Genomic DNA, 26,998 nt, shown 5'->3' with positions numbered 1-26,998 from the left:
CTCAACGATTTGTGAATATAGTTTTATTAAGTCAAATGACCAACATTAACTTTTGATTTTGTTTTTCTGTTATTTCACTGATTTCCAATCTAATCTTTATCATTTTCTCTTTTTAATTTTGTTTATAATAGACACAAAGAATTTGTACATGTTTAAGGTGTTGAGAATGGTGTTTCAATACATGTATACATTGTAGAGAAATCAAATCAGAGTAGTGAATATATCTGTAACCTCGAATCTTTATCATTTCTTTCTGGTGATAATTTTCAAGATCACCTTCTCTAGCTATCTTGAAATATACAATATATTGTTTGTTAGAGTCATTCTGCTATGTAATAGAACACCAGAACTTATTCTTCCTATTAAACTGTAACTTTGTACTCATTAACAAACCTCTCCTCATCCCTTTACCCAGACTCTCCCAGACTCTGATAACCACTATTCTACTCTTGACTTCTATGTGATCAGTTTTTTAAGATTCAACATATGAGTGAGATCATGTAGTATTTGTCTTTCTGTGCATGGCTTATTTCTCTTAACATTATTTCTTCCAGTTTTAGCTATGTTCCCATGAATAATAGGTTTTATTCTTTTTATTAATAGTATTCCGTTGTGTATCTGTATCACAATTGCTTTATCTATTCATCTGTTGATGAACATTGAGGTTGATTCCATCTCTTTGCTACTGTGGATAGTGCTGTAATAAACAGGATTCAGGTATCTCAACTTTCTGATTTTAATTCCTTTGGATTTATATAGAGTAGTGAAATTGCTGGATTGTATGGCAGTTCTATTTGTAGTTTTTGAGGAACCTCCATACTTTTATCCATAATGGCTTTGCTGAAATACATCCCACCAACAAGATGTAAGAGTTTATCTTTCTGATCTTTATCATTTTCTTTCTTCTACTTACCTTGGATTTAGTGTGTTCTTCTTGTAGATAATTAAAATTGAAGCTGCAGTTATTTATTTGAGACCTTCTTCTCCAGTTGAGAGATTTATTGCTATAAAATTTCTTGTAAATACCACAAAAGTTAGTGACTTCTCACAAATTTATATCAAAATTTATATTTCCACTAGCATCACATTAAAATACCTTGTGTTTCACTAACATACAGTTCAAAATGCTATCTACTATCCCTTTACATTTCTTCTTTAACTTGTGAGTTTAGAAATATTTCATTTAGTTTCCAAATATCTTAGAATTTTACAAATAGCTTTTTGTTATTGATTTCTAATCAATAACATTTTCATCATGATCAGAGAACATATTATGATGTGACTTTAAAAAATGTGTTGAGACACGTTTTCTATCCCAGAATATGATCTGACTTATTATAGTTACAGGTGCACTTGAGAAAAACACATACTTTTCTGTTGTTGGGTAGAGTGTTCTACAAAGGTCAGTGAGGTAAATCGCTTGATAGTTTCCATCTTCTACATCCTAACTGATTTTCTTTTTTTAATTATACTTATTCTATAATTTATTGATATACTGATATTGAAAATAAAATAAGCTTATTATTAAATGTCCCTTTGCAAGTCTATGTCTTATGTATCTATATTTGCTTCGTTTTATAATTCATAAATATATAAACATTTAGCATTCTTATGTACTCTTGAGTAATTGATATTTTTATCATTATGAAATATCCCCTTTACCCTGGTGATATTATTCGCTGTTAAATCTACTTCGTCTGATATTAATGTAGTCACACCAGTTTTCCTTAGATTACTGGTAGCACGGCATATGTTTTGTCACATTTTTTACTTTGATCTACATTTTTTTCTCTTTGCACTCAACATAGTCGGCATTATGCTGCTACTTTTTACCTACAACTGCTATTTATTATATACTACCTAATGTATGTAGGCAGCATAGAGTTGGGTGTTGCTTTTCATTCTACCTGACAATCTTTGTCTTTTAATTTAGGTGTGCAGATTATTTATAGTTAAATGTTTAGGTTTAAGATTATCATCTTACTGTTTGTTTTCAATCTTTTTCATTTCCTTTTTGTTTCCTTCCTCTTATTTCTCTCTCCATTTCCTTCCTTCCTTCCTTCCTTCCTTCCTTCCTTCCTTCCTTCCTTCCTTCCTTCCTTCCTTCCTTCCTTCCTTCCTTCTCTTTCTTTTTTTCTCTCTCTCTCAAAGAAGTTAAATATATTTTTATATCTATTTCATCTTCAAATTTTTGTTGTGTTTTTTAATCTTTAAGATTTATGCTATACACCTTTATGCTTTGGAACACTCCAGTGGAAGACTGTAGCATCTCAATAGCTGCAGGTAATGTTCTTACACTCAGAAATGTATTAGCTGAAGATATATTTCAAATGTTTATCTTGTTCCATTCATTCAATTGAATACCAGTTTCTGTTAGTTTTTATAGTTAGATCTATAATCTATACTTTTAGTTATTATTTCATGTATTATTCCTGCACAATAATTTAATTTCAAACTTTGTGTCCTAATGTTATTGATTGATTTGTGTTTCCTCATTCTCAAATTCATATATTGAATCCTTAATGACAAGTACTTCATAATGTCACTGTATTTGGAGATAGGGCCTTTAAAGAAGTAATTACATTCAAGTGAGTCAAGGTTGAACCCTGATTCAGTCTGACTGTTGTCCTTGTAAGGAGAGGAGATTAGGACATGCAGAGAAATACCAGGTGCATGTGTGCACAGAGGGACAAGCGTATGAAGAGGTAACAAGAGATCAACCATCTGCAAACTAAGGAGAGAGTCCTCAGAGAAAACTAATCCTGTCAGCACCTTGATCCGGGACTTCCATCCTTAAGAACTGTAAAAACATAAATTTCTGTTGTATACACCTACCAGTTTGTGTTATTTGTTATCAAAGGCCTAGCAAACTAATACAATTAGAAAACAACGATTGATCTTTTTTCACAACACTAGATAATAAATTTAGAAATCGCTTGCCTGGTAGTTTTCTGCTATGTGTATTCTTGTCTGGGGTCGCTTAAACAGCTGGCAGCTGGCAGCTGGGCTTAACTGAAAAGTCAATCATAATTTTGCTCACACGTCTGGTGCTTTGATATTCCTTCAATTTCCCTTTCTATTTCCATGTGTTTTCTCCTTATTCAGTATTACAGTTTAATTGTCTTCCGAGTATGGTCACTGGATTTCCCAGAATGAAAGCATAAGCTACTAGGTATCTAAAGTCCCAGATCCTGAACTAGGACAACAGCACTTTTGCCATATTATATTGGTTAAGGCAAGTCATCAATTTAGCCGAGAGACAAGGGCTGGGTGTTAGGGTCTACTTGATTGGTGATGTGGCATTACAAGGCGAGAAGGAATGTATGGTGGTGTTCTTTAAAAACTGTTACACAATCACTCTTTTCATTTATTTTCTTTGTGCATAGCAAAGTTTAATGCTATTTCTAAAGCAGACTCAAGAAAAATATATTATTCTCCATTTACAAAAAAAGCATTCCAAATTTAGTTATTTAGAAATGCTAATTTCTGAAGTAGCAGCACACATTATTAATGCTCTAGCAGTTCATTCCAGAAAATTCTAGGATGTTAAACAATTAAGACTCATCCTCTAAGTATCTCTTCACATAAAACCTCACCATTCAGTAGGTAACATGTGTGTCCTTTCTCATCTTTTTCCTCTGTTGTGATGTGGAGCTTAGTTTATATTTTTCTCTTATTTACAACCCACCCACATAAAAATAAATTGTCCTTTTTTTCTTTTACTTTTAGTTATCATGTAACAATTGTACAAATTTATGAAAACACTGAGTGATATTTCCCTACATACATACCATGTGTAATGATTAAATCAGGATAATTAGCATATCCATTGCTTAAAATATTTATCATTTCTTTTGGTGAACATTCAAAATCCTCTCTTCTAGCTTTTTGAAGTTATACAATAAATTATTATTAACTATGTTCATCCTGGAGTGCTATAGACCATTAGAACTTATTGCTTCTTTCTTGCTTTAATTTTGTGTCTGTCAATTAACGTCTTCCTCTCCTCCCCTCCTCCTTACCCTTCCCAAACTCTAATAACCACAATTTTATTCCCTATTTCTATGAGATCAAATTTGTTTTGCACTCCCATATGAGTGAGAACATGGGATGCTTATATTTCGGTGCTTGAATTATTTCACTTATTATAATGTCCTCCAGGTTCATCCGTTACCACAAAAAATGGGATTTCAAGCATTTTTATGGTTGAATGTTATTTCATTGTGTGTGTGTGTGTGTGTGTGTGTGTGTGTGTGTATTTTTTCTTAACACCATATTTTTCCATCCATTCATCTGTTGATAGACATTTAGGTGTGTTTCATATCTTGGCTATTGTGAATAGTGCTGCAATAAACATGGAAATGCATATATATCTTCGATATACTGATTTGCTTGTCTTTGGATAAATATCCAGTTATAGGATTTCTGGGTTCTATGGTAGGTATCTTTTAATTTTTTTTAGAAATCTCCATACTGTTTTCATAATGAATGTATTAATTTACATTCCAACCAACAGTGTATAAGAGTTCTCTTTTCTCTGAATCCTAACCAGTATTTGTTTTTTTTTTTTTTTTTTTTTTGTCTTTTTGCTAATAGCCATTGTAACTAGGATGAAACGTTCTCATTATGGTTTTAATTTCATTTCTCTGATGACGTGATGTTGAGCGTGTTTTTTTTTTCATATATTTGTTGGTCATTTGAATATCTTTTCCTTAGAAATGTCTATTCAGATCATTTGCCTATTTTTAAAGTAAACTATTGGTTTTTGTTGTTGTTGTTGCTGTTTTTGCTGTTGAGTTCCTTGTATATTCTGGATATAGGTCCTTTATTGGATGGACAGTTTGCAAATGTTTCCTTTTTTTTAAAAATTGTACTTTAAGTTCTAGGGTACATGTGCACAACGTGCAGGTTTGTTACATATGTATACATGTGCCATTTTGGTGTGCTGCACCCATTAACTTGTCATTTACATTAGGTATATTTCCTAATGCTATCCCTCCCTCTTTCCCCCTCCCCACAAGAAGACCTGGTGTGTGATGTTTCCCTTCCTGTGTCCCAGTGATATCATTGTTCAATTCCCACCTATGAGTGAGAACATGTGGTATTTGGTTTTCTGTTCTTGCGATAGTTTGCTGAGAATGATGGTTTCCGGTTGCATCTTTGTCCCTACAAAGGACACAAACTCATCCTTTTTTTGTGGCTGCATAGTATTCCATGGTGTATATGTCCCACATTTTCTTAATCCAGTCTGTCACTGATGGACATTTGGGTTGATTCCAAGTCTTTGCTATTGTGAATAGCGCCGCAATAAAACATACATGTGCATGTGTTTTTATAGCAGCATGACTTATAATCCTTTGGGTATATACCCAGTAATGGGATGGTTGGGTCAAATGGTATTTCTAGTTCTAGATCCTTGAGGAATCACCATACTGTTTTCCACAATGGTTGAACTAGTTTACAGTTCCACCTACAGTGTAAAAGTGTTCCTATTTCTCCACATACTCTCCAGCACCTGTTGTTTCCTGATTTTTTAATGATTGCCATTCTAACTGGTGTGAGATGGTATCTCATTGTGGTTTTGATTTGCATTTCTCTGATGGCCAGTGATGATGAGCATTTTTTCATGTGTCTGTTGGCTGTATGAATGTCTTCTTTTGAGAAGTGTCTGTTTATATCCTTTGCCCACTTTTTGATGGGGTTGTTTGTTTTTTTCTTGTAAATTTGATTGAGTTCTTTATAGGTTCTGGATATTAGCCCTTTGTCAGATGAGTAGATTGCAAAACTTTTCTCCCATTCTGTAGGTTGCCTGTTCACTCTGATGGTAGTTTCTTTTGCTGTGCAGAAGCTCTTTAGTTTAATTAGATCCCATGTGTCAATTTTGGCTTTTGTTGCCATTGCTTTTGGTGTTTTAGACATGAAGTCCTTGCCCATGCCTATGTCCTGAATGGTATTACCTAGGTTTTCTTCTAGGGTTTTTATGGTTTAAAGTATAGCATTTAAGTCTCTAATCAATCTTGAATTAATTTTCATATAAGGAGTAAGGAAAGGATCCAGTTTCAGCTTTCTACTTACGGCTAGCCAGTTTTCCCAGCACCCTTTGTTAAATAGGGAAACCTTTCCCCATTTCTTGTTTTTGTCAGGATTGTCAAAGATCAGATGACTGTAGATGTGTGGTATTATTTCTAAGGGCTCTGTTCTGTTCCATTGGTTTTGGTACCAGTAATTGGAAAAAACTGCTCTAAAGTTCATATGGAACCAAAAAAGACCCCGCATTGCCAAGACAATCCTAAGCCAAAAGAACAAAGCTGGAGGCATCACGCTACCTGACTTCAAACTATACTACAAGGCTACAGTAAGCAAATGTTTTCTTTTATTCTAGAGATTGTCTTTTCACTCTGTTGATTGTTTCCTTTTCTGAGCAGAAACTTTTTAGTTTGATATAGTCTCATTTGTCTATATTTAGTTTTGTTACCTATGCTTTTGAAGGTTTGCCAATAAAATATTCACCCAAACCAGTGTCCTGAATCATTTCTGCTATGTTTTTTCTTAGCAGTTTTATAGTTTTGGGTACTGTATTTGTCTTAATTCATATTGAGTTGATTTTTATATATGGTGGTATATAGTAGTCTGGTTTATTTTTTGCATATTCATATCCTGTTTCTCAGTACCATTTATTGATAAGGCTGCCTTTTTCCAATGTATGTTCTTGGCACCTTCATCAAAAATTGGTTGGCTATAAATACATAGATTTGTTTCTGGGTTCTCTATTCCATTTCATTACTTTCTGTGTTTTTATACCAATACCATGATGTTTTGGTTACTATAGCATGTAGAATATTTTGAAAACAGATGGTGTGATGCTTTCGGCTGTGTTATTTTTGTTAAGTATTGCTTGAACTATTCAGGGTCTTTTGTCACTCCATACAAATTTTAGGATTCCTTTTTATTTGAAAGATGCCATAGGTATTTTGACCGGCATTGTATTGAATCTGTGCATTGCTTTGGTTAGTATCTCATTTTAACAATATTAATTATTCCAGTTGAGAGTGGGATGTCTTCTGATTTGTGTGTGTGTGTGTGTGCGTGTGTGTTTCCCCTCTGATTTCTTTCATCAGTGTTTGTAAAGGTTTTCATCTCTTTGAGTAAATTTACTTTTAAGTATTTTATGTACCTATTGTAAATCAATTGCTTTATTTCTTTTTCAGTTAGTTCATTATTAATGTACAGAAACATTATTGATTTTTATATATTGATTATGTATTCCACATCTTTACTGAATTTGTTTATCTGTTCTAAGAGTTTTTTGGTGGAGTCTTTAGCTTTTTCTATATTTAATATCGTATTATGTACAATGAAATAGAATTTTATTTCATTCTTTCTAATTGAAAACCCTCTTATTTCTTTTCTTGCCTAATTGCTCTGGCTATGATTTCCAGTACTATGTTGAATAGGAGTGGTAAAAGCGACCATCCTTATCTTGTTCAGTTCTTAGATACAAAGCTTTTAGCTTGTTGCTGTTAAGTACAATGTTAGCTGTGCGTTTGTTATGTACCCTCCTCGTTGTGTTGAGGAATGTTCCTTCAGTATCTAATTTATTGATAACTTTTGTCATAAAGGATGTTGAATTATATTGAATGCTTATGCTGCCTCTATTGAGATGATCATCTGTTTTTTATTCTTCATCATGTTTATGTAACGAAATAAATTTACTGGTTTGCATATGTTGAATAATCCTTGCATCACTGGGATAAATCTCACTTGTTCATGATGTACCTTTTTTATGTGCTGTTGGATTCAATTTGACTGCTAATATTTTGTTGAAGATTTTCCTATCCTCATCAAGGATACTGGCCTGCAGTTTTCTTTTTGCTGTGTCCTTGTCTGGTTTTGTTATCAGGGTAATGCTGGCCTCATAGAATCAGCTAAAAAAATCCCTCCTCTTCAGCTTTATGAGTTTGAGAATTGCTATAAATTATTCTTTAACAGTTTGATGGAATTCAATACAAGTACCATTTGGTACTGGGCTTTTCTTTGTTGGGAGCCTTCTTATTACTGATTCAGTTTTGGTACTCTTTCTTTTAGGGTTTCTATTTATTTTTTGTTCAGTCTTGAAAGATTATATGTATTCTCCATTTTCTCTACATTTTCCAATATGTTGGTATACAGTTGTTTCTAATAGTTTCAAATAATCTTTTATATTTCTGTGGTATCAATTGTAATGTTTCCTCTTTAACTTCTGATTTTGCTTGCGTCTCTCTCTTCCTTTTTGTTTTAGATTAGCTGATGGTTTATGAAATTTGTTTCTCCTTTCAAAAAGCCAACTATTTTTTCTGTTGATATTTTCTATTTTTTACTTCTATCTTGTTTACTACTTCTCTGGTCTTTATTATTTATTTATTTATTATTTATTATTATTTATTTATTATTTGTTTCTTTATATGAATTTGGGGTTTGGTTTGTTCTTGCTTTCTTTCTACTTTTTTGATTTAGGCATTTATCACAAAAAAAATTCCCTTTCAGTACTGACTTAGCTATATCCCATAGGTTGTAGTGTGTTGTATTTCTACTTTTATGTGTTTTAATTTTCTACATTTCCTCTGAATTTCTTCATGGACAAGTTTCTCCTTTGGGTATATGTTGTTTAATTTTTTATTTACTTGTACAACTTCTAGTTTCTCTCGTTATTAATATCTAATATTATTGTACTGTGGTCTGAGAAGACACGTGACGTAAGTTTACTTTTAAAAATGTCATTGAGATTTGTTTTATGGCCTAACATATTATCTATCTTGGAGACTGTTTCATATACTGTTGAAAATAATGCAGATTCTGCAGCTGTTAGATGAAATGCTCTGTAAATATCTGTTAGGTCCATTTGGTCTACAGCACAGTTTAAGTCTAATGTTTATTTGTTGATTTTCTTGTTAGATGATCTTTCTAATGCTAAAAGTCAGATATTGTAGTGCCCAGCTATTACTGTATTGGAGTTGATATCTGTCTATGGCTCTAATAATACTACATATCTGGATGCTCTGTGTGTTGGGTTCATATACCTCAACAATTTTTACATCCTCTTTGTCCATGATCTTCTTTCTCTCTTTTCATTTTTTTTTTTTTTTTTTTTGAGACGGAGTCTCGCTCTGTCGCCCAGGCTGGAGTGCAGTGGCGCGATCTCGGCTCACTGCAAGCTCTGCCTCCCGGGTTCCTGCCATTCTCCTGCCTCAGCCTCCCGAGTAGCTGGGACTACAGGCGCCCACCACCGCGTCCGGCTGGTTTTTTTTCGTATTTTTTAGTAGAGACGGGGTTTCACCGTGTTAGCCAGGATGGTCTCGATCTCCTGACCTCGTGATCTGCCCGTCTCGGCCTCCCAAAGTGCTGGGATTACAGGCTTGAGCCACCGCACCCAGCCTCTTCTTATATTTTTCAACTTAAGGTATACTTTGTCTAAGTGCAGCCACTCCTGCATTTCTTCGGTTTCTATTTGTGGAGAATATCTTTTTCCATTCCTTCCCTTTCAGTCTATGTGTGTTTTTCCAAGTGAAATGAGTATCTTTTAGGCAGTCTATAGTTAGGTCATAATTTTTTATTCATTCAGCTGGTCTATATTTTTAACTGGATATTTTAAATTATTCACTTTCGAGGGTGTTATTAAGTGTTAAGGATTACCATTGTCATTTAGTTCATTGAACTCCTATTGTTTAGAATATCCTTTTTCCCTCACTTCCTCTCTAATTATTTATCTTTGCAGTATGGTGGGGTTTTCTTTAACAATAATGTTTGATTCCTTTCTCTTTCTGATTTGTGTATTTGTTCCTCCATTGAAACACAAAAATATAAAACTCATCTCTTTCTGTGCCATCTCTAATTACATACAGTAAAACATAAAATGGGTGTTTATTTCTGATATTTATAATTGCAAGTAAAAAGCTACACTTAAAAATTTTACTTCAGATAACGAAAAATAACTGAACATCAGAAATTTCTTTAAAAATAATAAATATAACTTTATTTTAAAGTGCTGTATATTGTATGAACAATTTAGAAGACATAAATAGTTCTTCTGAATTGCTACATCCATTATTTTACAGCATGAATGTTTTCTTTAAAAAGTGAAACTACTGAATAAAACAAAAAGGCCACATCTCCTCTAATATTTTGTTATATTTTGGTTACGTCTAACAGAAAAAAAGATAAGTGAAAGTTACAGACTTCCTTCAATAATAAGAATTAAAATGCAATCAAAATGTTTAAATAGTATTAAGAGTCCGAAAATTAAAACAACACACTTCCATAATATTCTCTCTTAAGACAGTATTTAATGAAATGAAGCACTGAAATGTGAAATAGCCTTACTTTCTGTGCATTCTTTTTGTTTTTTAGAATTAATTTTTAAATATTGAAAACATACCAAGATAAACATAAAATATACAAAATTTGTAGCTGCGACTCTCGAATACCTGAACCCTAATGCTTTGTACCTCCCAAGCTCTGTAGAGTACAGAAAAGCTATATAGATGTTTCCAGGAAAATAAATAGTTTTATTTATTGACAGTAACTGCAGCCCCAAGTCATAATAAATATTAAGTATATAAGAATTTAATCTTGGAGGTAGTTTAAGAGAATCAGTATCATTATTGTTGTTATTATTTTCTAAACGACCTGAATTCTTCCTTAATAATTAAACTAGGCCATGCATTGGGTTTTATAATTTATGTTATTTAATCATTTGTTCAGTGATACATTTGGCTGCTACAATGGTAAGAACAATCATATTTGCTATTTTAACAGAGGTAACCTTGACATTACATTAGTTAATACCATCTGCGTCAAAGAAAAAGCTTGTAAAATAGAAAAAACCAAGTTACTCAATATAGGATATTGCAGCTATTTCACAAGATCAGGTGATTAAAAGGACTCCTAATACTTCATAGGATGTATTCACATCCATATAAGAGTTGAATAAAGGTAAACAATATAGCATAGGAAGACAAAAAATGTATGCATAATCATCAGGGACTTTTGTCATCCTGGCATAGTTACCTAGAGTCTTTTTTTAATTGTACAACACATACTTAGTATTTAGATTATGAACTCCAAAATAATATGCAAGGAAAATCGGTTCAGGAAAGCCTAACCCAACATTTACAGTGGGGCCTTTTATAGCCTATTGGTCACATAGACAAATCTGGCTGTACGACCAGTTAAATCAGGTTTATACCATCAATCTTTATATTCTCAACATAGAAAAGCTAGCCATAATTCCCTGCAGAAGAGTTTCAAACTTTAAAAAGCATATCAATTAATCAGTTATTATTCCTTCTCATACTCATTTTGATCAAGGTATAGCTTTAGCCTTTTAATTTGAGTCCTGGATAGAGAAAGAGAAACTTAGCCTGGGACTACATTTGAGGATATATTTATTAAGACCTTCTAGAAATTACAAAGGAAAGCAATTCAAAAGACATGAGTCCAACAAATTCTGAGTAGGATACATATGATTTTTTAAAGAATCAACCTGAATACAAATCACAGTAAAACCAAAAGATGATGAAAAAATAGAACAATAGATCATTTAAAAGAGAAACAGATCATTTTCAAAGTAGCAATATTTATTGACAGAAGACACCAATAACTGCAACAAACTTCAGAAGAAAATGGAATGTGTTGAAGGAAAATAACTTCCATATTCATATTTCGTACCCAGCAAAATGGCTTAAGAATAAAAATAAAATTATTTCCACAATAAACAAACAGGAAAAAAATTAAACCGAGTGTGACACTACCAAAATCATAAAGGCAATTATTAAGGACACAACTCAGACAAAATGAATGTCATCCTAGAGAGTATATCTATGATGGGACAACTTCTGAGGTACAAAGAAAATGGTAATTAAATGAGTGAATCTAATATGCACCAATGTTTTAAGCAGTACTAATAATTTATAATAGATAACAATGTTTTTTTCTTTAATTGACAAAATAACATGGAAGCCAAGAACTAGATAAGCAGAGTGCAATTGCTTTAGGGGCCTAGTATATGTGTAATTGCTGGATAGATGAAGGGATTATATTCAGATTTGATCAATTGTAACTATATCTTCACATTATAATCTATACAAACATATTTGAAATGATTAAGAACATCATATGTGACTCCCAATTACAGAAAGCCACAATATATTCAAAGAATTACAAGAAAGGAGAGAAAAAGAAATATGAACAAATGTAGTTCAAAAATGTAGGAGAGGCTGGGCGCGGTGGCTCAAGCCTGTAATCCCAGCACTTTGGGAGGCTGAGACGGGCGGATCACGAGGTCAGGAGATGGAGACCATCCTGGCTAACACGGTGAAACCCCGTCTCTACTAAAAAATACAAAAAACTAGCCGGGCGAGGTGGCGGGCGCCTGTAGTCCCAGCTACTCGGGAGGCTGAGGCAGGAGAATGGCGTAAACCCGGGAGGCGGAGCTTGCAGTGAGCCGAGATCACGCCACTGCACGCCAGCCTGGGTGACAGAGCGAGACTCCGTCTCAAAAAAAAAAAAAAAAAAAAAATGTAGGAGAAAAGATAAATATCAATTATTAAATATGTCAATGACTACATAGAATATAAACTCAGTATTTATTTTAAAAGTAAAAGTTGTCAAAGTTGACTAACAACTCCAAGCATACACTTTTATAAGACACAGTTAAATCATAAAGACAAAGAACATTTTTAAAAAGGGAAGAAAATTAAAATCTACTCAAAAGAAAGTAATTGCTGCAGCCATAATATAATCTTGCAAAACAGATGCTAAGGGGGAAAAGTTGTTCTAGGCATAAATAATTTCATTTATAAAGATTAAATATTAAATATTTAATTTTCCAGAAAGCTAAGTCCATTTTAATTTCATATACACCATTAATAGAGGATTCATGTTTATAAAGAAAATTTTTCAAAACTACACATAGAAATGGACAAGACTAACATAATAGTGAAATATCTTAAAGTACTGCCCCAATAATTGAGGTATCCAAAATATCAATATGGATATTGAAAATGGAAACAAAATAATTGAGTCTGACATTTATTGGATATATCCATAAAGAACACCATAGCTCAAAATTGCAGACTATAAATGTTTTCTGAATAAAGCAAGTTTCAACAAATTCTCTGTATTTGACATAATACGCCATATCTCTCTGACAATAATGCAATTAAGCTGGACATCAAAACAATGACACTAACAATAAAAATTTAGACAATTTTCATGTGTGAAAATGTAAAAACATCTCTCAATGATCTATGATTGAATAAACAATTAAATATATGTGTAACTTGACTTTTGCTTCAACTAAGTTTGTAGAAAGCCACAGGACAATGTCACTCCTACCCTAACAAGCTCTAGCTAGAAAGATATACTAAATCAAGAGTCCATCTAAGAGCTAACTAACAAGGTAAATCAAATTCCAAACATCACAGTGGCAAGTACCTCCCAAGAGACAGGACACAAACATTATTCCACCTTTGACAGACTTCAAAAAGAGAGGAGACTGCCGTAAAGCAGATAACAAGAAAATGACTGTTTACCAAGTCCTGCAAGTCTGAGCATTTTGACCAGACACAACCAGTCTGTTTTCATCAGCGCTTTTCTATTGGCTTTTGTGGAGCACTGATGAGAAGATGGAGAAGGACAGGAAAAAGACAGACTCAGCCTCAGGCAGAGAAACACCACATAGATTTTAGTTTCTCTATTCCTGGAATTTCACTTTGCCCCAGCTCCCCGCAAAGACCAGACAAAGTCCAGACTTACTGTCTCTGGAAAAGGAGTAGAAGCAAAAAGGCAATGCTACGGGAGGAGGCCCAGAAAAGCGCTTCCCTCATGTGCTCCTGCCTGAGTCCTCAATTGCACAAGGCAGATTTTTAGTACCTTGGACTTTTGGGTCTGCCTAGGGTGGGGTGAGTGGTAGGCAGGAAAGCTAATAAGGCTTTGAAAGTAACCCCAGGTGCACAGGGTCTGTCTGAGACCCCAGGCTGAAGGAGAGCAGAGAAAGCTCCCCTCTACCATGATCTTTACATCACACCTTAAATATTTGTAAAACACATATAAAACTAAGGATTTGAAGCCAGATTATCTAAAGAACTGTTACAATAATAACAAAAATAACAAAATATTAAAAACTCAATACGAGCTACCAAGATTTGATTAGCTGCTTCCTCAAAAATGATGCATAAACAGATACAAGCACATGAAAACATGCTTCATATATTTCATTAAGAAAACTAGCCGGGCGCGGTGGCTCAAGCCTGTAATCCCAACACTTTGGGAGGCCGAGACGGGTGGAATACGAGGTCAGGAGATCGAGACCATCCTGGCTAACACGGTGAAACCCCGTCTCTACCAAAAAAAATACAAAAAACTAGCCGGGCGTGGTGGCGGGCGCCTGTGATCCCAGCTACTCGGGAGGCTGAGGCTGGAGAATGGCGGGAACCTGGGAGGCGGAGCTTGCAGTGAGTTGAGATCTGGCCACTGCACTGCAGCCTGGGCCACAGAGCAACACTTCATCTCAAAAAAAAAAAAAAAAAAAAAAGAAAGAAAGAAAACTAGAGAAGAAATGAGCTAATTGTCTGTCTCAAGATATTAGAAAAAACAATAGCAAAGTAATCTCAAGAAATTAGAAGCAAAGAAATCATCACACAAGAAATGATGTAGAAAGCACTCATAATAGAGAGAATCAATACATTTAAAATTTGGTTCTTGAACAGACTTACCAAATTCGAAATGACTAAAATTGATTAGAAAAGAAAGAAAGAGAACACTAGTCAAAAATAACTTAATCTAGTCAACACTGCAGACACTATATACATTGAAAATATAAGTAGTTGTGAATAACTTTTTAATGGATCTATTCTCTACTACAATAAAATGTATCAATCTTAAATGTTTTGCTAATTTTATACAACCATATTAGCACTAACACAATCAATAAATAGAAAACACTTCAGCCTAAAAGATTTCCTCAAGCTCCTCTACATAGATCCTCTCCTCCACACCCTGCCTTAACTATCCACTAGTCTGCTGTCTGTCAGTTTTGCAATTCTAAAATTTCTATAAATGGAATCATATAGAAATTTCATTTTGATTTCAATTAATGCAATTTTTATGTTGCAATGTTAATCTATGTTTTCTGTGCATTAATAGTTAATTTATCTTTATTGCTGAGTGATATTTTATGACATGGATAAATTCAAATGTATCTGTTCACCAATTGGGTTTCTTCCCATTAAGGGCTGTGACAAAGAATATTGTTGTAAACTTTTGTGTGTGTGTGTCTTTGCTGAATTGTTTTCTGTTGTGTTTGTCCCCAGCACTAGAATTTTGCTAGAACATAGTAAGGTTTATTACATATGTTTGAAATTAATTATGTTCCTCAAGTGGCATAGCATACAGAAAAAAGTGAGAGAATAATTTTCTAAAAGACAGACCTTGCTGACTCTTCCAATGACACTTTGCATTTCCTTAGGTGAGTCGCTTATAACCTCAATTCAGCCTCCACTTGTCAAATGAGAAAAATAATGAGTGCCTGCCTCGGAGGGATGATGTGAGGATTTATAACATTATATTGCGTATAAAATTGCTCTGTGCTTCTAGCAAAAGAATGCAATTTAAATACAACAAATTATGTTCATATTTTATATCAGCTTGCATCTGTTTTCTAGTGGTCTGATTACATCAGTTTTAGCAAAAGTTAAAAAAATTCTACTGCTGTTCTAATGTCATATAATAATCCTAATGACTCTGAAAAAAGTATATCCTGAAGCTAAGTCAATAATTACACAGTAAAATTGTTTTACAATTGAAATAATACCAAACATGTCCTAGAAATATTTCCACAATTCATAAACCTCAGCTTCTTACTGTGACCTAGAGGTCTTGTTGTATATAGAAGAAAATGACTCCTGCAGGTCACACTTGCTGTATATTTGTATGCACACAAAATGATCCTTGAGAAGCACATTAGTTAGATGTATGGCATAATTGCATATAATTGAATTCACATGCTTCTCTGCAATAAAGTGGAAGTGTCAAAAAAAAGTTATACATTAATTTTCTTTTAGTTACAATGATAAATTGGAAATTCATTTTAGCACTAAATAATCTTCTGCAGCCTAAAAGATGGCAAATTGGAAGGGAAAGAGAAAAAGAAAAATATCGATTAAAAGTTATTTGGATCACAGCAAATAGTATGGTTGGAGAACGTTAAAGTTTGAACATCTTAAAATTATAATAGCTGAAAGTTAATAGAATATAGACACAACTTTGGATAATTAAAAGTGGAAATGGTAGATATAGCAAACAGTAATGGTATTAAAATATACATTGTAAATTCACAAAAATACTGAAATCATGAGAATTTCAACAGATTGCACATTAAAGTATAGTCACACATCACATAATAACATTGTGGTGAATGAGGAACCACATATACTTATGAAGCTATTTACTTTGTAGCTGTCATAATGTCACAGAGCAAGACATCACTCGTGTTTGTGGAGATGATATAAATAAACCTACTATGCTGTCAGTCATATAGATGTGTGGAACATATGATTATGTACAGTACCTAATACTTGATAATAACAATAAATGACTATGTTACTGGTTTATATATTTACCATAATACACTTTTTATCATTATTTGGAGTACACTCCTTCTACTTACTAAAAAAAAAAAAAAAAGTTAACTGTAAAACAATCTCAGGCAGGCCCTTCAGAAGGCTTTCCAGAAGGCGGTACTGGTATTATAAAAGATGACAGCTCCATGCATGTTATTACCCTTGAAGACTTTCCAGTGGTAAAAGATGTGGAGGTAGAAGACAGTGATACTGATGTTCCTGACCCTGGGTAAATCTAGACTAATATGTGTGTTTGTGTCTTCGTTTTAAACGAAATTTAAAAAGTAAAAAAAAAAAAAAATGAATTAAATTAAAAATAGAAAAAAGCTTACAAAGTAATGATATAAAGAAAATATTTTACTAAAGCTATACAAAGTGTGTTTTAAGTTAAGCATTATTTAAAAAGCCCCAAAGTTACAAAAAAAAAAAAAAAAAAGAGAAAAAGTTAATAAAGCAAATTAGAGTAAGCTAAGGTTAATTTATTACCGAAGAAAGAAAGTTGTAAACACATTTAATGTAGCCTAACCAGGCAGTGTTGATAAAGTCTGCAGTAGTGTACGGTAACATCTTAAGCCTTCCCATTCACTCACCACTCACTCACTGGCTTACTCAGAGCAACACCCTATCCTGCAAGCTCCCTTCAATGTAAGTGCCTTACACAGGTGTACCATTTATTATCTTTTACATAGTATGTTTACTGCCACTTTTCAATGTTTAGATACAATAATATTAACATTGTGTTACAATTGCCTACAGAATTCAGTATGGTAACATGCTGTACAGGTTTGTAGTCTAAGAGAAATAGGCTATACCATTTAGCTTAGATGTTTAGTAGGCTAAACCAGCTAGGTTTGTGTAAGTAATAATACTCTATGATGTTGACACAATGACAAAATCTCCTACCAACACAGTTCTCAGAATGTGTCCCCGTCATTAAGCAATGCATGATTATAGAAAGCAAAATTAACATAGCAATTGTATTCACTAAAATGCAATTAAAATAATAGCTTAAACTTATGTTAAATCAGTATGTCTTCCTTTATATTAAAGGAATTCAGCTCATACATTTTCAAGAGCAACGTTTCTTAGTAAACGTTACACATTAGAATCACCTGGGAAGTATCCCCCAAAATTACCAATGTCCAGACACCACATGGGATATTAGAATAATTTGATTCACAGTGGGGCACAGGTATCAGTAAGTTTTAGCATCCCCTCCCCGTTGAAATACGTAGGATGGTAGAAGCACAGAATACTGGAGATCAGATTGAACTTTAAAGAAAACATGACTTGACATTCTCCTGTGATTTATGTTTCATGGTTAAGTCCCACGAGACTCAAAGTGGTGCTTAAAGTTATGTAGTGTAAAGGTGACTCAGCCATAAAGAAAATGGAGCTCATAGTCAGGAGTCAATTCACCTGAAATCAAACCAATACTGAGTGGTAAAACTAGATGAACAGCCAAGATCCTGGTTTCAAATCTTTACACTTAATCTTCTGGCACTACCTAGTCTCTTAAGAATACATCTTAATTTGTGCATTTAATTGACGAAGCTAATAAAAACATTGCTAGACTAAGAATTTCTTAGATGTTTGAAATGCTTCATGTTAAAAACAAACTTTTTCAAAACCAAAAGGTGAATAACAATAAATAAGAACGATTCATAAAATATTTTAGAATAGTGCATTTGACATTACGAGCAGGTCACTATAAAGAGACAAATAATAATGATCAAAGATACAAAGATCTATCCCAAAAAATTCATGAGAGTGTCAATGTTTTTGAATGCTATCATAAATCACTGCATTGCTTGTTATTCTCGGAAAGTATCACCTCACAGAACAAGAAGCTGAAAGTAGGGGGGAAAGAAAAAGGAAAGAGGGAGGGAGGGAGGAAGGAATTAGTTTTCACCACAAGGTCACCTAAAAATGTAAATATTTCCATTTTTATACCATCTGGATATAGATGGTGCTATGCCATAGTTAGATCTTTTTCTCAGGTAAAGACCTGGATGAGGATCTTCCGTAAGGGAGTGAGGATTAAATAGGAAAACGTCAGTGCCCTATCCAGATAACACCAATTTGCTGGGAAATCTGATAGCATTTTAAGCACTTGGCATTGAGAGGACCTGCTATGTATGCTGCTTTATTAAAAAAGAAAAAAAGACCAAATCAACATTACAGCAAGACGGGAAGATTATAAAAGAAAACCAAGAAGTATACACAATAATGAAATGAATACTTGACCAATATGTATTGAGTGTATCTCAATTTTTAAAGAACAAGAATGCAAGCTATTAAAGGTGGCAAGAAACCTGCATAGGGCCAGGCACTACGGTTCATGCCTGTAATCACAGCAATTTAAGAAGCTGAGGCAGGATGATCCCTTGAGGCCAGGAGCTCAAGGCCAGCCTGGATAATTAAGTGAGACTTCATCACTTCGAAAAAATAAAAGTAATAAGCTGTATGTGGTGGTGCACACCTGGAGTCTCAGTTACTTGGGAGACTGATGCAGGAGGATAGCTTGAGCCCAGGAGTTCCAGACTGCAGTGAACTATGATTGCACTTCTGCATTCCAGCCTGTGTGACAGAGCAAGACCCTGTCTCAAAACAGAAAAAAAAAAAAAAAAAAAAAAGGAAGAAATAAACAAAACCTGACTCTCCCTGCAATTTGCAATCTGAGTTTGTCAGCAGTAACTCAGGTCGAATTTTTATAACTCTAGGTCTCTGCTGCTGCAGCGATTGCCCTGGATCAAGCAAGAATATTCTAGGAGGCTGTGGTATCTCCTTCTTCCTTTAATCCTTTGGATACTCATCAACCTGCTGAGGTTGCTCCACGCAGAGGGATCTCTAAGAAAAAGGTCAGATTTCAGGTCAATGTTCTTGCTTCATTGCTTTAATGCACAATATCCAAAACAGTAATATGAGGAGTTGCCAACGTTTGAGAAGAAGTATCTCAAAGGGCAGAATTGCTTCATTAATTATCTGCTATTGAGCTGCTGAAGCACAAGAACATGAGCTGTGGCTCAACCATTGCTCCCCACTGTGGAGTTTGTTATGATTTTAAAAGCAGAAGTAGGAGAAGAGTCTGAGTGTGAGGTTAATAATGCATAAAATAGAGGTGTTGTGTCCTTGCTACCTATGCTTTCTATGCCAGATAGGATAGGAAAAATGTATTGAAACCAAGAAGGGATAAGGATAATAGTCCTTAAACTAATACCAAAAGGGAATGACAAAAAGACAAGGAATGTAAATTGTTTTTTAGTGAAAGCATGCTCTGTATGAAGAATCTTTTGAAATAATGCAAAATTCCTCAGGCAATAAGTCAAAATAAATCAATGTTTCTCAACAGAGGAGTGATGCTCTTTCAGGGTATTTTTCAAAGGCTTTTCTTTTGTTGTTGTTGTTGTTACCACACCTGAATAGGTGCTAATGGCATCCAGTTGTTAAAGACCAGTTCTTCTAAGTATCGAACAATTCATAACACACTCCATAACAACTAGGAATTACCTCATCCAAAATGCTAATACTGCTGAGGTGGAGGAAACCTGGTATAAAGTAAATTACTATATGACAGGTGGTAATAAAATTATTTTAAGGAATAATCACATTCAAAGGAGTTATTTCAGAAAATTTAGCACGGAAAAGTGCCATGCAGCAATGTATTTTCTACCAAATGAGCATCTAACATATTATACAATCTGCCTGGGTGTATGAGTTTCATACATTTTTAATACTGAAATTTAAATGCACAAGTTTTAAGGAAATGTAAAACAAGTCCACTGACCTTAGTTTTTATTTTCTACTTTTCCATTTCTCTGAATTTTAGTCTATAAACTTATGCCTGGCCTCAATTGACACGAGGGCTACGAAGGCTATGAACAGTTTCTTTTGCTATTTATACTTTGAAATTAAATATAAGTGTCCACAAATTTGATAAAGAATTTTTAGCTTTATCAAATAAGAACTATTACCTGGGAAAACCATCAGTTTCTCAATCTCTTCTAACCACACTTCTTGTGACTAACTCATAGAAACAAAAATCTGCATGTATTTTGCATTTCTATGTCCATTTTCTTGTGTCATTTCACTCCTCCTTTCTATGTTCTCCACAAAAAAAAAAAAAAAAAAAAAAATTGCCTGCCACTTTGCTAACTATAGCTACTTCTACATAAATGCCACCATTTGGGGTCACCCTCTACTATTCTCAAAACTGCTCTGTTGTGGTACCTTTGTTTGGAATTCTGGAATTAAAATCTGCCATGACTGTAAATGTCAAAATGGAAATATTTAAGAACAAAGGAACAAACCATTCTCAACAAAAATGGGTCAATATAACACTGACACTCTCAAGTGGGTAATTAAGTTAATTTTCTGTATCATTCAAGCCCAAACTATAAATTTAAATAAAACATACAATTAAACGTTATTTAGAACATTTTCTGTACAAATAATGTATAATATGCTTCGCAGGATAAGTTAATACACAGTCTTTCTCAACTCTAGAGGCAGAATGCCGGTTTGAACTCCAGTTTTATGTTCAAATCCAAATTGTTTAACCTCTTAAGCTTTAGTTTCAACATCTGTAAAATGGAAATAGTCACAGTACATTTTTATTTTATTTTATTTTATTTTATTTTTGAGATGGAGTCTTGCTCTGTCACCCAGAGTAGAGTGCAGTGGCGCGATCTCATCTCACTGCAAGCTCCACTGCCCAGGTTCACGCCATTCTCCTGCGCGCCCGGCCTATTTTATTTTTTGGTGGTAGTCAGGATAAAATGCTTAAAATAATCAGTGGCACCCAACAAACCATCAAAAAAATGCTATTTTATAAGTACAATTTTACTAAGTGAGAAGAAACTTCCAGATTCGAAGAACAGTATAAGCAAAAGTCCAGAAATAGAGAAGTTCAGGCTATGTGGAAAAATGATGAATGATAGTGAACCTGTAAAAGCGGGACTGGTTAGAAGATATAGTCAAATTCTAAGCAGAAAAGTGGAAATATGATCAAAATACCCAAGAGATTTGAATGCCATGCTAATGAGTTCACCTTTGGTAGTGTGCATGGGTGGAGGGGAAGCTAGGTATGTGGGGGTGGTGGACGGCATAATTAAAGTTTTGAATGAAGACTTTATCTAGGTTTTGAAAAGCAACTCCAATCGCAGTGTGAAGTCTACACTGGAAGATAAAAATTGTAGGATGGGGAACTTAGGAACCGTTGCCATAAATCAGGTAAGACATAGTAATGTCTGAACTAAAGTAATGGGATTAATAATGCAAAGGGTTGATACTGACAACATTAGAGGGGAAAAATGAACAAATTGTTTTGCTTGTGTGAGTAGGGTAGTATGGAGAGTCAGCCATCTGTATTGGTTAGCCTGTATTTTCTATTGTTCCCTGCCAATGTGTAATCCCACATTCTCCAGAAATAGTGGATGGGAACTCTCAAATTATATGGGTCTTCTCCTGGTACCCAAAAGTCTGCATAAACTCTGTTTTGATTGCCTACAAAGAGACAGATTTTTTCATCATCTCAAGGGAAATATTGAAAAATTACAACTAGTAATGTCTGTTATGTCTCTGGGCACATACGGACCTTGATCTTTTGGCTCACGGCTTATTAGAGGTTGTCAGGAAAAATAAACAACGCTTAGCCAAGTTATAGATGCAGTGTCTGAAAATGTGACACGATTTCCCAGTGCAGAGGTATAAAGTGGTGATCCCTTCCTTCTCATTATAAAGGTCACAGCCAACACTCCTATAATAAAAGACAGGTAACTCAAAGAAAAACATAACAAATTAACATAGTCATAGTATTACATGACATGGGAGACTTCAGAAATGATGACCTAATGATACAGGGAATAAAACTACGCATTTTTATTCTTAGTTTCAATGGAGAATGAACAGCCATGTAGAACTATAATTAGACACAAAAGGTTATGACCTAATGGGAATAGACTGAATAGGAAAACTCAGCAAGGTTTGTCTATTTGGCTTCTTCTTGGCCTCTCTGTACAGTACTTCTTTCTTCCCAGTATGGGGCAGGACCCCTTCTGGGATAGGGGTCTTAGGACCTACTGTCAAGCAAAGTAGGTCAGAGAGTTTCTTTATGGCCAGCTCTTACACAGAAAGACAGGAGAAGGTAAGAGTGATGTTTTTAGGTTGTATGACTGGCTTGGGGAAGAGGAGTTCTGATTCCTATGGCCTGCCTCGTGGAAGAGGTATTCTAGTTTCTACTGCTAGCCTCAGGGGAGAATGAAGACCGTGAGATAGAAGGGCAGGAAAAGGTCAGAGGGAGACTTTGTTTCTAAGGCCTACACTTGGATATATCATTTTCGGAGCCCCAACACCAAGATCGATGAAATATAGTTGATATTACAGAATTTGTATCAATTTCCAAATCTTATGCATACAAAGCTCACTTTATGACGATTTTCTTTCTAACCAATTGCCGATTTGAGACTCACAAGCCAATGTTTTATACGGGAAACAAGTTTGTTTCAGGGATAGTAATTTTACTGCATACCATTATTAATTTATATTATCTTAAGAAGAAATATGATCAAAACAATTTCATGATCAATGAAGCCTAAAACACAAGTAGGCAAGAATGCTCCACTGTTCACTTGACAACAATTCAAGTAGATCAGGAAGTTTAATATTACAAAGAACAAGACACGAACATAATTGAGTTTTTCTATGGCTCCTAGTGCTATTGATAGAAATCTATGAAAAATTTCCAAGTCAACACAAATTCAGCAGCACCAGAATGGAATGCCATGGTCTCAAATGAATAGTGGTTTAAACATGTCTATAAATCAATACGAAAAAGATCAATACCTCAATATGAAAAATAAAGTATGGGCCGGGCTCAGTGGCTCACCCCTGTAATCCCAGCACGTTGGAAGGCTGAGGCGGGCAGATCACAAGGTCAGGAGATCGAGACCATCCTGGCTAACATGGTGAAACCCTGTTTCTACTAAAAATACAAAAAACTAGCCGGGCGTGGGGGCGGGCGCCTGTAGTCCCAGCTACTCGGGAGGCTGAGGCAGGAGAATGGCGTGAAACCGGGAGGCAGAGCTTGCGGTGAGCTGAGATTGCTCCACTGCACTCCAGCCTGGGCGACAGAGCAAGACTCCATCTCAAAAACAAAAAAAAAAAGAGAAAAAGAAAAATAAAGTATGATCATAAACATTTGAAAAGACATTCAGCTTACTTGTATAAGAATCATGAAAACTCTAACCACGCCAAGCAACAGGTTTTTCCCTTATCAGATTGTCAAATAATTAAAAGATAATAATTAAAATATGGAGGGAGAATAGACAGTCTCATATATTACTTATGGGATTACACTTTATAGTATATTTTATAGGAAAATTTGGAAATATCTACCAAGTTTAAAATGTACATTATTCTCTACGATATTTATCCTAGAAGTATACTACCAGTATGTACCTGAATATTTAGTATATAATCATTTGCAACACCAAGTGCTGAGAAACAATTTATATGCTGATCAATTGGGAGACTATTAAGTATATTGTGATCAATATTCCATAGTATAATTAGCAGTTATTTAAAGGATGAGGTAGCTCTGTATGCACTAATATGAAATAATTTATAAGATATATTGTTAAGTGAATAAAGGGGGCCAGATTTATAGGCACAGAAACAGATATTGATGTGAAAAATAAATATTGGCTTTACATATGTTTGTATTTAAATAGAATATTTATGGATGGAATCACAAAAAATCAGTAACAGCAAGTTTGTTTCAGATGGAGGACTGAATGTTAGAGGACAGAGTAGAATGGGGGCTTTAGTATTCAGAGTGTAAGCTTATGTCCATTTGAATTCCGTATAATATGCCTGACTTATTCAAAACACATGTTAAATCATAATGTTCACGAAAACATAAAGGAATAATAAACGCTACCTTTTCAGAGTCCTTGTAAATGTGAATTGCTACAAATAAGAAAGATTTATAATTGTCATCAGATTCTCAAGAGTCTCTCTCTCTCACTCAAGTATTAAAAATCATTGCTTACTGTTTTCTTCAAATTCTGTGAATTTATATGCCCGCAACTCCTTCTGTATCTGCAGATTCTGTTAAAGATTTTTTTTTCCATTTTCCTTTTTATTTCTTAACCACAGCACAGCCTTGTCTTATGGTGAGAGGAACCTCAATGACTGTCTTAGAATGTTTAACAGTAGACACATGGACTTTCTTATTATGTAAATATCACCCTATTCCCTTTATGATGAAAAGGACAACAGCGAGACTTAATCAGAAAACATGTATAGTATATTGTGAGATGTATGGAAGAAGATAATTTTGTAACTTCAAATAATTATAATATCTACATCTATTTTTCTATTCATGTATTTTCTTAGAATTCTTATAGTTGCACAGAGAAATGAGAATCAGTAATGGGTAAGTGGCAATTCAGTAAAAACTGACTGTTAATACTATCTTAGATTTTATAACACCAACAATTTTGTAAATAAAATTGCTGTAATATAAAATTCAAAATATGCTTTTACAGGTGTGAATAAAATGCTCATCAGTGAAAATAATAATAAGTGACAATTTTGTGGGTCTAAAATGTATACTACTGAAAAGACATCAAGTAATTTCTATAAAGTGTATATTTAAAAGGTAGAGGGAAAGTTGGCCAAATGGATTCACATATTTTACTCTCCCAAGGTAAAATCATCTGAATTAAATTACCACTTTTTCCTTGTGTACCTTTTACCTGGAGTCCACTGAAGCTTGTACCTGTGCATGTGGAAAACAGATGCTCTCCTTCCAGATTATTGTATCCTTAAAAAAACTTTGTTGCCTACAATCCAGCGTTCTAATCTAACTTTGCACATGATTACTGCTGTGATTTGGATGATGATGCCTTTTCTCAGGATAGCCAAAATCAAAGCAAACTAAGTGTCTTTTTGCATGTTTGAAGTTTTACTTGTTTGTCTTTTTATAAAGTTTTTATGCCCATAGACATGTTTCATTTTCTGATATGTGTCTTATCCTCTAAGTCTTTTATGAGAAAGACATCCCTTCTCACCAAAACTCTCATTTGAAAATGGGCCCTAAAGCTGGAGCCTGACTCTGTTTAATTTTTGTAGTCGTTAGAACTATTGAAATTTAATCTGTTTGATAACTGCTCCCAAAGTTCTCTCATGACAAAAGTTAGAGGTTCTTATTTTTTAAGCTGCATTTAGAACAAGTATAGTTTGTTTAACTGATTTATCATTAAAAAATTATGTTACTCGGCACACAAAGTAAATTAAAAATCTTATTTGAAAAAGACTGATTATACATGTTTAGAATAAACTACATTTTTAGTTACATATGTAAAACAAAAATACACATGTATCAGGAGGTGTGATGCCAATTTTATATATGTATTTTATATACAATATTATTTTTATTTTTCTAATATAAATTATTTTCAAATGTCAATTATTTTTGTTTTTTCAAATATTTCTGTTGCTTTATTCCCTCTTTCTTTTCACTCTGAAATTACAATTCTGTGTACACTACACCACTTAATATTGTCAACTAAATTCTCCACTTTTTAAAAAAAGCGATTACATTAATTTTTGCATTTTAATTGGGATGATTTTGATTGATGTATCTTCTAATTTATTAAATTTTTCCTTTGTTGTGTTGAGTCTACTGAAGAGTCTGCCAAAGAAATTCTTTATTTATCTTACCATGATTGATTTCTAGGATTTTCATTTTTTTCCTTTAGTTTTCATCTCTCTGCTGAATGTATTTATTTGATCTTGCATACTGTCTGTTTTTCTGATTATATCATTTGACATATTAATCATAGTTATTGTAAAGGCTCAGTCTGAATACCCACATCTGTGGAATATCTAATTCTGGTTCTGATAATTTCTTTCTCTCGTTAGGATCTCTTTTATTTCTTCTTTTGTGGTACACCTTAGAATCTTTCTGCCAAATTCAGACATGTACAGGATGGTAGGGAATATGGTAAATATGCTTTTTTACATGTATAAGTTATAAACATTTATTTCTGGTAAGCCTTCATTGTGGGAGTTCACTAATTTAGCAATGAATTTGACTGGGTTCGAAGTTTATGTTGATATGATTGCCAAATTAAAGGTCTTTTGTTTCTGTGGGCACAAGATACTTCAAAATCCTTCAGTAACATAACGTTTTGTTTTCTCACTTAGATTTGGGTCTACTAATTGCTCTGCTCTCCAAAGAAATTCTATTTCTTTCTTATGCCTTGGCCATATCCCTCTATTATTTTTGCTAAAGTCTTGTTACAAGAAGTGCTTTGAAATGGGCTTGTCTTCTCTGA

This window comes from Macaca mulatta, chromosome 2 (assembly GCF_049350105.2).
Source record: "Macaca mulatta isolate MMU2019108-1 chromosome 2, T2T-MMU8v2.0, whole genome shotgun sequence".
Taxonomy (NCBI): Eukaryota; Metazoa; Chordata; class Mammalia; order Primates; family Cercopithecidae; genus Macaca; species Macaca mulatta.
Note: the sequence above shows the minus strand (reverse complement) of the source record.